General features: G+C 48.2%; 1 long non-coding RNA gene across 1 annotated transcript; it reads right to left on the bottom strand.

Moving 5' to 3' along the window:
• Nucleotides 1-8,912: 8,912 nt before the first annotated feature.
• Nucleotides 8,913-11,071, bottom strand: LOC147367942 (uncharacterized). Its single transcript, XR_015168809.1, has 2 exons — nt 10,918-11,071; nt 8,913-10,288 (listed from the first exon to the last, which is right to left on the bottom strand). It is a non-coding gene; the product is annotated as an uncharacterized LOC147367942 (long non-coding RNA).
• Nucleotides 11,072-12,679: the final 1,608 nt, after the last annotated feature.

Raw genomic sequence — 12,679 nt, 5'->3', positions numbered from 1 at the left:
CTCCCATGAAAGGCCCATTCTTCAAGTGGGCTCAACCACCCATTTACTCTTCCTCTCGGTAACCCCTCAAGATGAATGGAGGTTGCATGATCTCCTGGAAGGGCTAAACATTCGAGACAGAGAGAGAGTTAATGCAACAATTCCCTGAGGTCTGGGCAGAAAACAACACCCCCAGGCTTGCAAAACAAGTCCCAGTTGTAACAGAACTCAAACCCAGTACAATTACATCAGGCCCGCCCTGGGCCTACCAGACCTTGCTAAGCCACTTACTCTTTATATGACTGAAAACAACAAGGTGGCTATGGGAGTGTCGTCCCAGACTATGGGGACATGGGACAGACCCGTGGCTTCTCTCCCGAAACGGCTGAACAACGTTGCCACGGGGTGGCTGGGATGCTTACGGGCAGTTGCCGTGGCTGCCTTACTGGTCCGCGAGGCAACTAAGCTGACTTTGGGCCAAGATTTGATCATAAAAGTCCCACATGAGGTCAACACTCCCCTGCGAGGGGACCCCCATAAATGGCTGTCGACATCCCAGATTACTCAATACCAGGGACTGTTATGTGAGAACCTCCAGGTTACTATTCAGCCTTGTCAGGCCCTGAATCCAGCCACCCTCCTTCCTGTGGGAGAAGGTGGGCCCTCACATGATTACAAGGAAATCCTAGAAGTTTATGCCAGCAGACCTGACTTGACCAAAATATGACTCTCTGGCATAAAGATTATTTCAGTCTAATGTTTTTTTAAAAAAGGAATCTTGGAAAACTAAATAGTAATTGTCCTTTTGAGAAGGACATTTACAATAGAGAATTCTCCATATTTAAGGGCTGTCCCTTTTCCCACCAGAAATAAGCAGATGATTAAATCTCAAGTAACTCTTATCAATGGACAAGTCCTCACTTCAATCTGCAAACACCCATACTCTTCTTTACTGTGTTTTGCATGATAGCCTGCCATAACTGGCTTCCCCCTCCCCCGCCCCAAGGTCTTTTGTTTGTGTCTGAAGATGGCATTGAAGGTGATGGCTTTGGACACTTAAGGGAGTGACTCAGTTTTCTTGGCTAACTTCCATATATACAGGAGGTATTCATGCTATTAAACTTCTGTTTTTCTCCTGGTAATCTGTCTTTTTTTGTCTTTTACAGGGAAAGTCTCAACTAACCACCTAGGTTAGAGGAAAATTGTTTTTCCTCCCATACACATGCAGTGAATACTGCTCAGCAATAGAAAGGAATGAGCCATCAACCATGGGGAAAAAAAGAATAAATCTTATCTGACATATTGTTGCAGAAACCAGTACTCAAAAAACCAAGCACCACACTTACAGAGTTGGAGAACTCAGGTTTATTATGCTGGCAGGCCCCGAGGAGTTAACACTCCAAGCTCTGAGCCCCGAACAAAAGGGTTACAGAGTTTTTATAGACAGACTATAGTAGGCAACACTAGCTGTTAATAGGCTGGTTTAAACTAAGGGGTTTCTCGTGCGTGAGAATAGCAATCAAGATGGGGAGGGGGATGCCTGACCTGGACAGGCATGATTAAGCAGGTTTACAGGGGCTGCTGCTGCTGCTGCTAAGTCGCTTCAGTCATGTCCGACTCTGTGCGACCCCATAGACGGCAGCGCACCAGGCTCCGCTGTCCCTGGGCTAGGCCATTGCAAAGAGCAGGACAAGGCTGAGTGAGATAAGCTCCGGTTCCTAGTATTGTAAGTCCCCGCTTTCTGAGACTGCGCGACCTACGTGATCCAGGCTTTGCAAGAAGCAAGCTGAGTTACGAGGCAGAAGGAGCAGGGGGTTACGTAAAATCTTAACTTCAACTGTAGGATGGAAAGCCTGTCCCTGTGTTTTTGTCTGAGCCCACGGATTTGTGTGGCCCGAGGCATAAACAAAATCTACTCACATTGAGCTATTTCGGATGCAGCAGTGGAATGCACACTGTGACGCTGCATGGAACTGTAGTAGTGTGGTGGGGAGAGAGCCAGCCCTGACTCCATGTCGGAAGCTGTTTCTGTGACTTGTGACTCGCTTTTTTTGTTTTTATTATTATAATCACGCTCAGTGGCTTGCCGGGAGGACCCTGCCCCTCTGCTTGACTGTGAACTAAAGCGCCTTTGTTCAGCTCATGGAGGAAGTTTGTCCCTACCCACACCCCCTCCAAGGCTGCACATTCCCTGGGAGATGTTTTGCAAGACTGAAGGCCCTTTCCCTTTACTTCCCCCCTGCCTCTCCCTCTCTATGCTGCATTTGACTTTAGTTCCTCATTGCTTCTTTCTCTCTGGTTTATAAAAGAACCCGGCATCCAGACCCCAATAAGGCGGTTATTTTGAGGTGCTAACCTGCCATCTTCTTGGTCTGCTGGCTCCCCAGTTAAAGTTTCTTCTTTGTCTCAACACCTCGTCTCTCGGATTCATTGGCCTATTGTGCAGCCAGCGGAGTGTGCTTGGACTCAGAATAATAGAAACACACATAGAGTAGCCTCAGTGTAAGGGATGGGGCAAAAGGTGCTGACTCAACTTTGGAGATTAACAGAATGTGTAGACTAAAGGCAAAATGGATCTTTCATAAACAGTGGGCTTATTTTATGGGGTTCTTTCCAGGCTGCAGTAGCTAAGAAAGCTGAAACTTCTGCACGTGTCTTTTGGAATGGAGCAAGGCAAAGATAAATGGCAGATGGTGGGAGGCAGGCTCCTCACCGTGGGGTGAGAAGTCGCAGACAAGCAGGGGGATGGCCTCTGTCCTCGTGACCCTGGATCTGGGCTTCCTGGAAGGACGACGTGGGGAGCTGACTGGCCAGGGAAATGCACAGATCTCTGCGCTGGGAAGGCCCTGCACACGTAGGAACCTCGGCCCATCTTTCCCCTATACCTGCTGGAAACACTCAGCCCTCCATGGTCTGTGAGGTGCAGATTTTTAGACGTTCTTACCCCAGGCAGGCACAGGAGTGTGAGGGTCTTGCTTACCCCTAAGCTGTCCCAGAAGCCAGGTCCGGGAGGTTGGAGCCAGAATGCGGGTGCCTGGGCCTCCGACCAGCAGCTGGTGGAAACGAGGAGCCAGTCCTGAGGGCTGGAGCTCCCTGGTGATGGCTGTGAGCCCGGTGCCCTGATGGGACTCCTCCCTACTGGGGACACAGGCGGGCCCTGCAGTGGCTCTGTTTCCACCTGGGACCCTTTGACGAAGCCACAGCACCACAGAGCTCTGAAGTCTCCTGACGGTGTCCCTAATTCTGACACAGTAGTTTTACAAAGGAATAAGAAAGTGAAGTTGAGCTCCTGACAGCCACTCCTTTGGGCTCTGAGTTGGTTCCAGCAGGACTGCAGTCACTGCACATGGTCTGCTGTAACCCCTGCCCCCTCCTGGCCTTTCCTCTTCCTGTGATGATTCCAGTGACATTTCCAGCCTGGACCCCTCTCCCAGGCCAGATGCACTGGCCCAACCACTGCATCCGCATCTCATCTTGGGGGCTAACAGGCCCCTCAGAGGGCTGAGATCCTGCTGCTCCCCACGCCCAGAAGGGGTCCCACCCTCTCCTGTTGCTGAGCCCCACCCAGGCCTTCCCAGGCTCCCACTTTCTTGTGCTCCAGTAACTGTCAGATCCTCCCGCAGAGCCTATGGCCAGTCCCCATGCTAATTCCCCTCTACCCCCACAGCCCTGGCCCAAGCCCAATCCCTCCAGCAGGCCCCAACCAAGCTCCCTGACCCCAGGGGGCCTCTCACACCCCAACTCAACGTTTTCTTCCTGCAGCATAAATGAGATCATGACTCTCTCCCTGCTGTGATTCCCCCCAAGGTTTGCCCCTTTGGCTGGGGTGTCTGGTGGGAGAGGCATTTGCCAGGACCCTGAGAGCTCCTGGTATCCCCACTAGGCTGCTGGCTCCTGGTTTCCCAGACACTGAGCACCCCAGAAGGACAGGGACACAGTACCGCACCCCAGAACTGCTCCTCACAATGACAAGGACACAGCACCGCACCCCAGAACCTCTCCTCAGGAGGAAAAGGGACACAGCACCCCAGAATTGTTCCTCAGAATGACAAGGGACACAGCACCCCAGAACCGATCCTCAGCAGGACAAGGCCACAGCACCCCAGAACCACTCCTCAGGGGGACAAGGGCCACAGCACCCCAGAACCACTCCTCAGGGGGACAAGGGAAAAGCACCCCAGAACCGCTCCTCAGCAGGACAAGGGACACAGCACCCCAGAACCGCTCCACAGGGGGACAAAGGACACAGAACCCCAGAACCACTCCTCAGCGGGACAAGGACAGAGCACCGCACCCCAGAACCGCTCCTCAGAATGACAAGGGACACAACACCCCAGAACCGACCCTCAGCAGGACAAGGCCACAGCACCCCAGAACCGCTCCTCAGGGGGACAAGGGAAAAGCACCCCAGAACCGCTCCTCAGCAGGACAAGGGACACAGCACCCCAGAACCACTCCACAGGGGGACAAAGGCCACAGCACCCCAGAACCGCTCCTCAGGAGGGCAAGGACACAGAACCCCAGAACCGCTCCTCAGGGGGACAAGGGACACAGCACCCCAGAACCGCCCCGCAGAAGGGCTGGAGATGCTGCTGCCTGGTCAAGGAGAGCTGAGAAGGGCTGCACAGCTGGGACGCAAGCGTGGCGGGCGCGGCCCCTCCCTCGGCCGTCACGTCACCCCCGGGGGACTTGAGGGAAGGAGGGACTGAGGTCGTGTCAGTTCATTCCGAAGCAGGACATTACGGCTCAGTCATGTCCCCCTACATTCACGTTCTGAACCCCCGGGACACCAGGATATGGCTAAATTTGGAGATAGGGTTTTTAAAGAGGTGACCAAGGTAACATGCTGTCACTAAACATTGGAAAGTGGAAAAGAAAGTGAAGTAGCTCAGTCGTGTCTGACTCTTTGCGACGCCATGGGCTGTAGCCTACCAGGCTCCTCTGTCCATGGGATTTTCCAGGCAATAGTACTGGAGTGGGGTGCCATTTCCTTCTCCAGGGATCTTCCCGACCCAGGGATTGAACCCAGGTCTTCCACACAGCAGGCGGGTTCTTTACCAGCTGAGCCACAAGGGAAGCCCAAAAACACAGGTCAACTTCTCACACACCTGAACAGTTGGTGGTTGTTCAGTCGCTCAGTGTGTCCAGCTCTTTGCGACCCCGTGGACCGCGGCACACCAGGCTTCCCTGTCCTTCACCATCTCCAGGGGCTTACTCAAACTCAAGTCCATTGAGTCGGTGATGCCATCCACCCGGACACCTACATAATTTTAAAGAGTAAAGATGCAGTTGGCTCGGTAATTGACCAAGAGGGCTCCAGGGCAGGGTGAACCTGGATGAACACGGCTTTCCCTAAGGCTCTGCTCGCCCTGGAAACCAGAGATGGGCATGAAGTGCTGCCCCTTGTGGCCATTCCCCATAGCAACAACTTTAAAACCAGGGCTGCTGGGCTCAAAATTCACGAGGTCTGTGAGGCTGTATATGACACCTGCCATCAAACAAGGTCGCTGTGTAAATCATTGGAAAATAATTTAAAACAGGGCACACATTCAATAAACCAATTTCAACTGGTAAATTGTACTTATACTGTATAAGATCAAAAAAGGACCTGCACAGATGCTCCACCTCACTAAATATTAAATGCATGGAAATCAAAACTACCATGACGAATCACCTAAAACTGGTCGGGACGGACAACATCAAAAAGATCTACTAGGAATAAGTCCTACAGAGGGCGCAGGGAAAACAGAATTGCCTTCACTCTTTATTGGGATGTTAATTGGTACAGGAACTATGGAAAACAGCATAGAGGTTCCTTAAAAAAGTCTAAGCGTAGTGAAACTGCAAGATCTGGCAGTCCCACTCCTGGACTTAGATCCAGAGAAAATCAGAATTGGAAATGACACATGCACTGCTGTTTTCAGGGCAGCATGATTTACAATACACAAGACACTGGAATCAACCAAATTCAATCAACCAACCAACCAAATTTGGAACTAAGTTCCAAACAGTTCACAGATCTAAATGTAACGTCAGATACTATAAACCTCTCGAGTCCATTGACCAAAACATGAACACTTAGTGATACCCCTCTTCACTGGAACCCTACTAAGTTATAAAAGAGAACAGAATAATGCCAATGACCCCAGCATGGATGGACCAAATGATTATCATACTAAGGGAAGTAAGTCAGAGAAAGACGAATACCCTCAGATATCACTGACAGGTGTATTCTATCAGTTCACACAAATGAACTAATTGACACAACAGAAACAGACTCACACACTTACAAACCCAACTTATGACACGACTCAGTGACTGAACAACAACAGCATGAAAAGCTGTGCTATGGACACAATATTCACTAGGCCTGTGGGGCTACAAGTGAAAAATACCCGATTTCAAGAAATATCCCAGGACTGGTCATTGAAAAAGAATGCAAAACTTGGAAGACCTTCAGGAAGCCAATTTCAAGAGAAAAGTTTATATTACACCTTTGTAAAAAAGTCACAGGAAAAGATGTCAACATCACTAAATATTAGAGAAACGCAAATTGAAAGTACAACAAGGTATTGCCTCACACCAGTCAGAAGGGCCACTGTCAAAAACTCTACAAACATTAAATCCTGTAGAGGGTGTGATGAAAAGGGAACCCTCTTCTGCAGATGCTGGAAATACAAATTGGGAACAGCCACTATTGAGGATGGGATGCAGGCTCCTTAAGCAAGGGAAACGAGAATGAGATTAGAATATTCCCTACGACCATGCACAAAGCTAAGTTCCAAACAGTTCACAGGTCTAAATGTAACGTCAGATACTATAAGCCTCTTGAGGTGTATATAGGCAGATCATGCTTTGACATAAATCACAGAAGGTTTTTTTTGCATCCACTTCTTAGAATAATGAAAAAACTAAAATAAACAAATGGGACCTAATTAACTTTCAAAGCCTTGGCAGAGCAAATGAAACCTAAAACAGAAGAAAAAGACCACCCTCAGGATGGGAAAAATATTTGCAAAGGAGAATATCACAACAAACTCATGCAAGCAGCTTGCACAGCTCAATATATATATATAAACACACAGCAAAAAATGGGCCAATGACCTAACTGGACATTTCTCCAAAGAAGGCATAGAGAAGATCATTCATCAGATGAGAAGATGCTCAGCATAACCCATTATTCTATAAATAGGTAACTCAAAAGTCCAATGAGGTATCAACTCACACCAGTCAAAATGGCCATTTAAAAAAATCTGCGACAATAAATGCTGGAGAGTGTGTGGAGAGCAGGTAACCCTCCTGCAGTGTTTTTTGGGAATGCAAACTGATACATCAACTAGAAGGAAAAGTATGGAGTTTCTCTTAAAACCTCAACAGAATCACCATAGGACCCTGAAATCCCACATCTGGGCATAGATTTGGAGAAAAACAAAATCTTGAAAGACACCTGAACCTCTACGATCCCAGTTGCCCTAGGTACCATAGCTAAGACAAGGAAGCAACTTACGTGTAAAAGGACAGATGAATGCACGAAGAAGATGGGGTACTTGTACAGTAATACAATATTACTCAGCCACAAAGAAGGATGAAATAACGCCATTTCCAGTCACAGGAAAGAAAGTAGAGCTGATCAAATGACGTAAAGTAAGGAAGACAGTGAAAGACTAGTATCATACGATGGCACTTTCAGTTCAGTCGCTCAGTCGTGTCCGACTCTTTGCAACCCCATGAACTGCAGCACGCCAGGCCTCTCTGTCCATCACCAACTCCCGGAGTTCACTCAAACTCATGTCCATCGAGTCAGTGATGCCATCCAGCCATCTCATCCTCTGTCGTCCCCTTCTCCTGCCCCCAATCCCTCCCAGCATTAAGGTCTTTTCCAATGAGTCAACCCTTCGCATGGGGTGGCCAAAGTATTGGAGTTTCAGCTTCAGCATCATTCCTTCCAAAGAACACCCAGGACTGATCTCCTTTAGGATGGACTTTTTGGACCTCCTTGCAGTCCAAGGGACTCTCAAGAGTCTTTGAAAGACTAGTATCATATGATATCACTTTCAGGTAGAATCTAATAATGGATACAAAATGAATGTCTTTACCCAACAAAGACAGACTCACAGACCTAGGAAAGAACCTTGTGATTACCGAAAGAGAAAGGGGAGGGGCCAGAGGGAGTAACCGGCTCATATTAACATATGCACCCTGCTACTTATATAATAACCCACAGACAGACTGTACGGCACAAGGAAGCTACTCGACCCTCTGTAATAAGCTATATGGGAAAAGGACCAGTAAAGGAACGTACGTCTGTCTTTGTATAACTGAATCAAGTTGCTGTATATAGGAAAGGAAAAAAAAAAAAAAAACCCCACAACATTGTAACTCACCTACATACTCCAATTCAAATTATACTTGAAAACAAACAAACAAACAAAAAAGCCTACTCCAGTCCCCTTTAGCACTGACTACCTGAGCTGCTGTCAGATCTCTGGAGCCTGAGCAGGCTGGGGCCGAGGCTGGGAAGCCCTATGTCCGAGGGAGTGGAGGAGAGTATCCCGGCCCGCGTGGCCAGCCATCCGCTCATGGACGGGAGCGCCTGCGATCTCTTCACGGGCCCGCGGCCTCCAGGTCCTGCAGAGGAAGCGAGCTCACTGCGCCCCGCGGACGGTGCAGCCTCTGTGCCGGGAGAGCTCTAGGAGTCCCCGGGGCTCCCACCTCCGCCTCCTTTCTTAGGGTCCCCCCACCTACGGTGACAGCACACTGCGCAGAGGACGGTTTCAAGAACTGAGATGTGTCTCAGGAATAAACTGTAAGGGGGAAGAAGTCATGAGACACAAACAAGCCCTTGGTAATTCCTCCCGCACTTTCCGCTCCGACAATCCGGGAACAGAATTTTCCCTAAGGCCCCGGTCGCCTGAGTGAACCAGAGCCGAACATGAGGAAATGCTGCCGCCTTGTGGCAGCTTCCAGAACAACAACTTTAATCTTGGTTGTTCGGTCGACCCCATGGACTGCAGCACGCCAGGCTTCCTGGTCCTTCATTGTCTCCCAGAGTTTGCTCAAACTCATGTCCATCGAGTCGGTGATGCCATGAAACCATCTTTTCCTCCATCACTCTCTTCTCTTCCCACCTTCCATCTTTCCCAGCATCAGGGTCTTTTCCAATGAGTCAGTTCTTCACATCAAGTGGCCAAAGTATTGGAGTTTCAACAACAGTCCTTCCAATGAATATTCAGGACTGATTTCCTTTAGGATGGACTGGTTGGATCTCCTTGCAGTCCAAGGGACTCTCAAGAGTCTTCTTCAACACCACAGTTCAAAAGCATCAGTTCTTCAGTGCTCAGCCTTCTTTATGGTCTAACTCTCGAAAAACCATAGCTTTGACTATATGCACCTTTGTCAACAAAGTGAAGTCTCTGCTTTTCAACACACCGTCTAGGTTTGTCAGAGCCTTCCTTCCTGGGAGCAAGTGTCTTTTCATTTCGTGGCCGCAGTCACCGTGCACCCTCCCCCATTACTACGCCTGGCATTAGCCTGGTGGGTTAGCCTGGCTATGGTCCATGGGGTCACAAAGAGTTGGACAGGACTGAGTAACTAAGCACACAGTGCAAGTTAGACATATGCAACAGCGTTTCCTTTTGACTCTGTTGTATGGTTCTGAAAGCACTCTGATAAACCAGAATATAGGTGTAGGATGTAAGAGTACAATAGGACCTGGTATGAAGACTTGGAAAACTAATCTAGTTGGAAAATACTTTGATCTGGCTAAATTCCTATTGATAGTGGCCAGCTACATCACAGAAGGTGACACACTGCTCTGGTTTGCCCAAGACTATCCCTGCTGCTGCTGCTGCTAAGTCGCTTCAGTCGTGTCCGACTCTGTGCGACCCCATAGACGGCAGCCCACCAGGCTCCCCGGTCCCTGGGATTCTCCAGACAAGAACACTGGAATGGGTTGCCATTCCTTCTCCAATGCATGAAAGTAAAAAGTGAAAGTGAAGTCACTCAGTCATGTCCGACTCTTTGGGACCCCATGGACTGCAGCCTACCAGGCTCCTCCATCCATGGGATTTTCCAGGCAAGAGTATTAGAGTGGGGTGCCATTGCCTTCTCCAAAGACTATCCCAAATATTTGAGATATTGGCCATCCGGAAAGGCACAGTCATTCTCAGAGCACTGTGTAATTAGTTGAAATGTCTCTTATGTCTATATAATTAATAAATTATCCTCCTATCTCTTTTTTTTGGCCATTGACTTATTGAAGAAGCTGTGTTTAGTTTTCTGATTCATCTTCACAGTTTATAACAGAATTCTACAAAGAGAGAAAAAGGAAAACAGAAGGAAGAAAATATAAATGAAATCTAAAATAGTGTTGCTTCTTTGGAATACAGTCTGGCAGTTTCTCAAAAAGTCAAGCATAGAATTAACATTTGAGCCACACATCCTGCTTCTATGTGTATACCCAAGGAAGTTGAAAACACATGTGCACGCAAAATCTTGTACAGAAATGTGCATGGCAGTATTAGCCATAATATTCCAAAATAAGAAGCCAAATGCCTATCAGTTGATAAATGCATAAGTACTATGTGCTATAGCCACATATACATCCATATATATAATCATTCCGCTGTAAAAAGGTATAAAGGGCGGATCCACGCTATCAGACAGCCGAACTCTGAAAGCAGTGGGAGAAGCGGAAGAAGCCACAGGGTGCCTGGTGTGCTGCTGGCCACAGCCCTGAGATAAGAGGGCTTTAAAAATAATTCACACATCTGCCAACAAACATGATGCAAAGGTTAGAACCTCCTACTGTCTCTTCTGTTGAGACCATCACAATGTGTTTTAGCACCATGACTGTAAAATAGCCAGTTACATAGTCAGCAGCGCAAAGGGCTTTGTTTCTTTTCTTTGTGGACTTGGGAATATAATGTGTCTACTCACCAAGGCAGGTGGTTCTATAGCAGCAGCACATGTCTGGGTTTCAGGTCCACAGCGGCTGAGTCTCCTCACTGCCGGGGCCGCTGCCAAGCTGTACCAACCGAAGCTTCACCCAACGTCTTTAACTTCTGAGCACATCTCTCCCCTGGTTGCAGGTGACAAACTGACAGTGGAGCCAAAGTAAACAGGCTCCAGGAAACGGGAGGTGATTCTCAGAAAGGGAGGGTTGAGTCTTCGACAAGGCTGATGGGACCGAGGCAAGCTTGTGTAATGAGTAAATACAATGTGTATCTTTTAATTAAATATTAAACCATAATTGAGTGAGAAGGCAATGGCACCCCACTCCAGTACTGTTGCCCGGAAAATTCCATGGATGGAGGAGCCTGGAGGCTGCAGTCCATGGGGTCGCTAAGAGTTGGACACGACTGAGCGACTTCGCTTTCACTTTCCACTTTCATGCATTGGAGAAGGAAATGGCAACCCACTCCAGCGTTCTTTGCTCGGAAAATCCCATGGACAGAGAAGCCTGGTAGGCTGCAGTCCATGGGGTCGCACAGAGTCGGATACGACTGAAGCGACTTAGCAGCAGCAGCAGCAGAAAAGTGCCTAACATGACTTAAACCCCAGATTTCAGATGGGGAAGAGCTGCTGTTTTAATCTAAAGGAGCAGAGCGTGGTTGAGGGGCCAGGGACTGAGGGGTGGGCTGCACTCCCAGTCCCCTTCAATTGGCACCACCAGTTTTATCTATTTTATAAATAAGGATTCTCTTCAAAAAATGATTTAAACAGCTCAATCCAATTTCCCATTTTACCAGTGAAACATGATGAAACCCAGAGTGGTTAACTGGTCTGGTCACAATCTGGTCACACTGACATTAGCTATGACCCTGATAATATGTGCAAATCTTGAAAATGAACTATATGAACTAATAGCCTCAAAAGTGATACTTGGATAAATAATATCATGCTGCTGCTGCTGCTGCTGCTGCTACTAAGTAACTTCAGTCGTGTCCGACTCTGTGCGACCCCATAGACGGCAGCCCACCAGGCTCCCCCGTCCCTGGGATTCTCTAGGCAAGAATACTGGAGTGGGTTGCCATTTCCTTCTCCAATGCATGAAAGTGAAAAGTGAAAGTGAAGTTGCTTGGTCGTGTCCGACTCTTAGCGACCTCATGGACTGCAGCCTACCAGGCTCCTCCGTCCATGGGATTTTCCAGGCAAGAGTATTGGAGTGGGGTGCCATTGCCTTCTCCAATATCATGCTATATAAAAGCAAAAGTATTGCTTAAGCAGGCAACATTCCTAAGTCTCAGTGAGTTACTAGAATGCCTGTCTGGGCACTCTCTGGAGACAGGAACTTGCCAGACTCCTGAGGGCAGGAAGAAGCACTCCTGATGAGCCCCCGTGCACTTGAAATCCATAGACTGAAGCAGTGCTCCCGGCTTTGGGCTCTAGATCAAAATACATGATTCATCACTCTTGATCCCACTCAAAGGTTTCTTTCTCCAGAATTTGCAGGTGTAAAGACCCATAAAAGTCATGATGTAGAGAATTTTAAAGGCGATTAGAGCACATTTCTCTTTAGTCACTGACCGTGTCCGTAGGCAGTGCTTCTGTTCTTGCTGAAGAGCTGATGAAATGTGCCACAGCAGATGTTTGTTTCTTCTACACACTTTACTGTAATGATATTTCCATTACTTCTGAAAGTTCCTTTTAATTTAATCTTATCAACAGAGCTGATACTTAGCAAGCACCTACTCTGTGC

Source organism: Bos grunniens, chromosome 8, assembly GCF_055505025.1.
Source record: "Bos grunniens cultivar Pamir isolate PY7600 chromosome 8, Bosgru_T2T1.0, whole genome shotgun sequence".
Classification (NCBI taxonomy): domain Eukaryota; kingdom Metazoa; phylum Chordata; class Mammalia; order Artiodactyla; family Bovidae; genus Bos; species Bos grunniens.
Note: the sequence above shows the minus strand (reverse complement) of the source record. Positions and strands in the feature narration are given on the sequence as shown.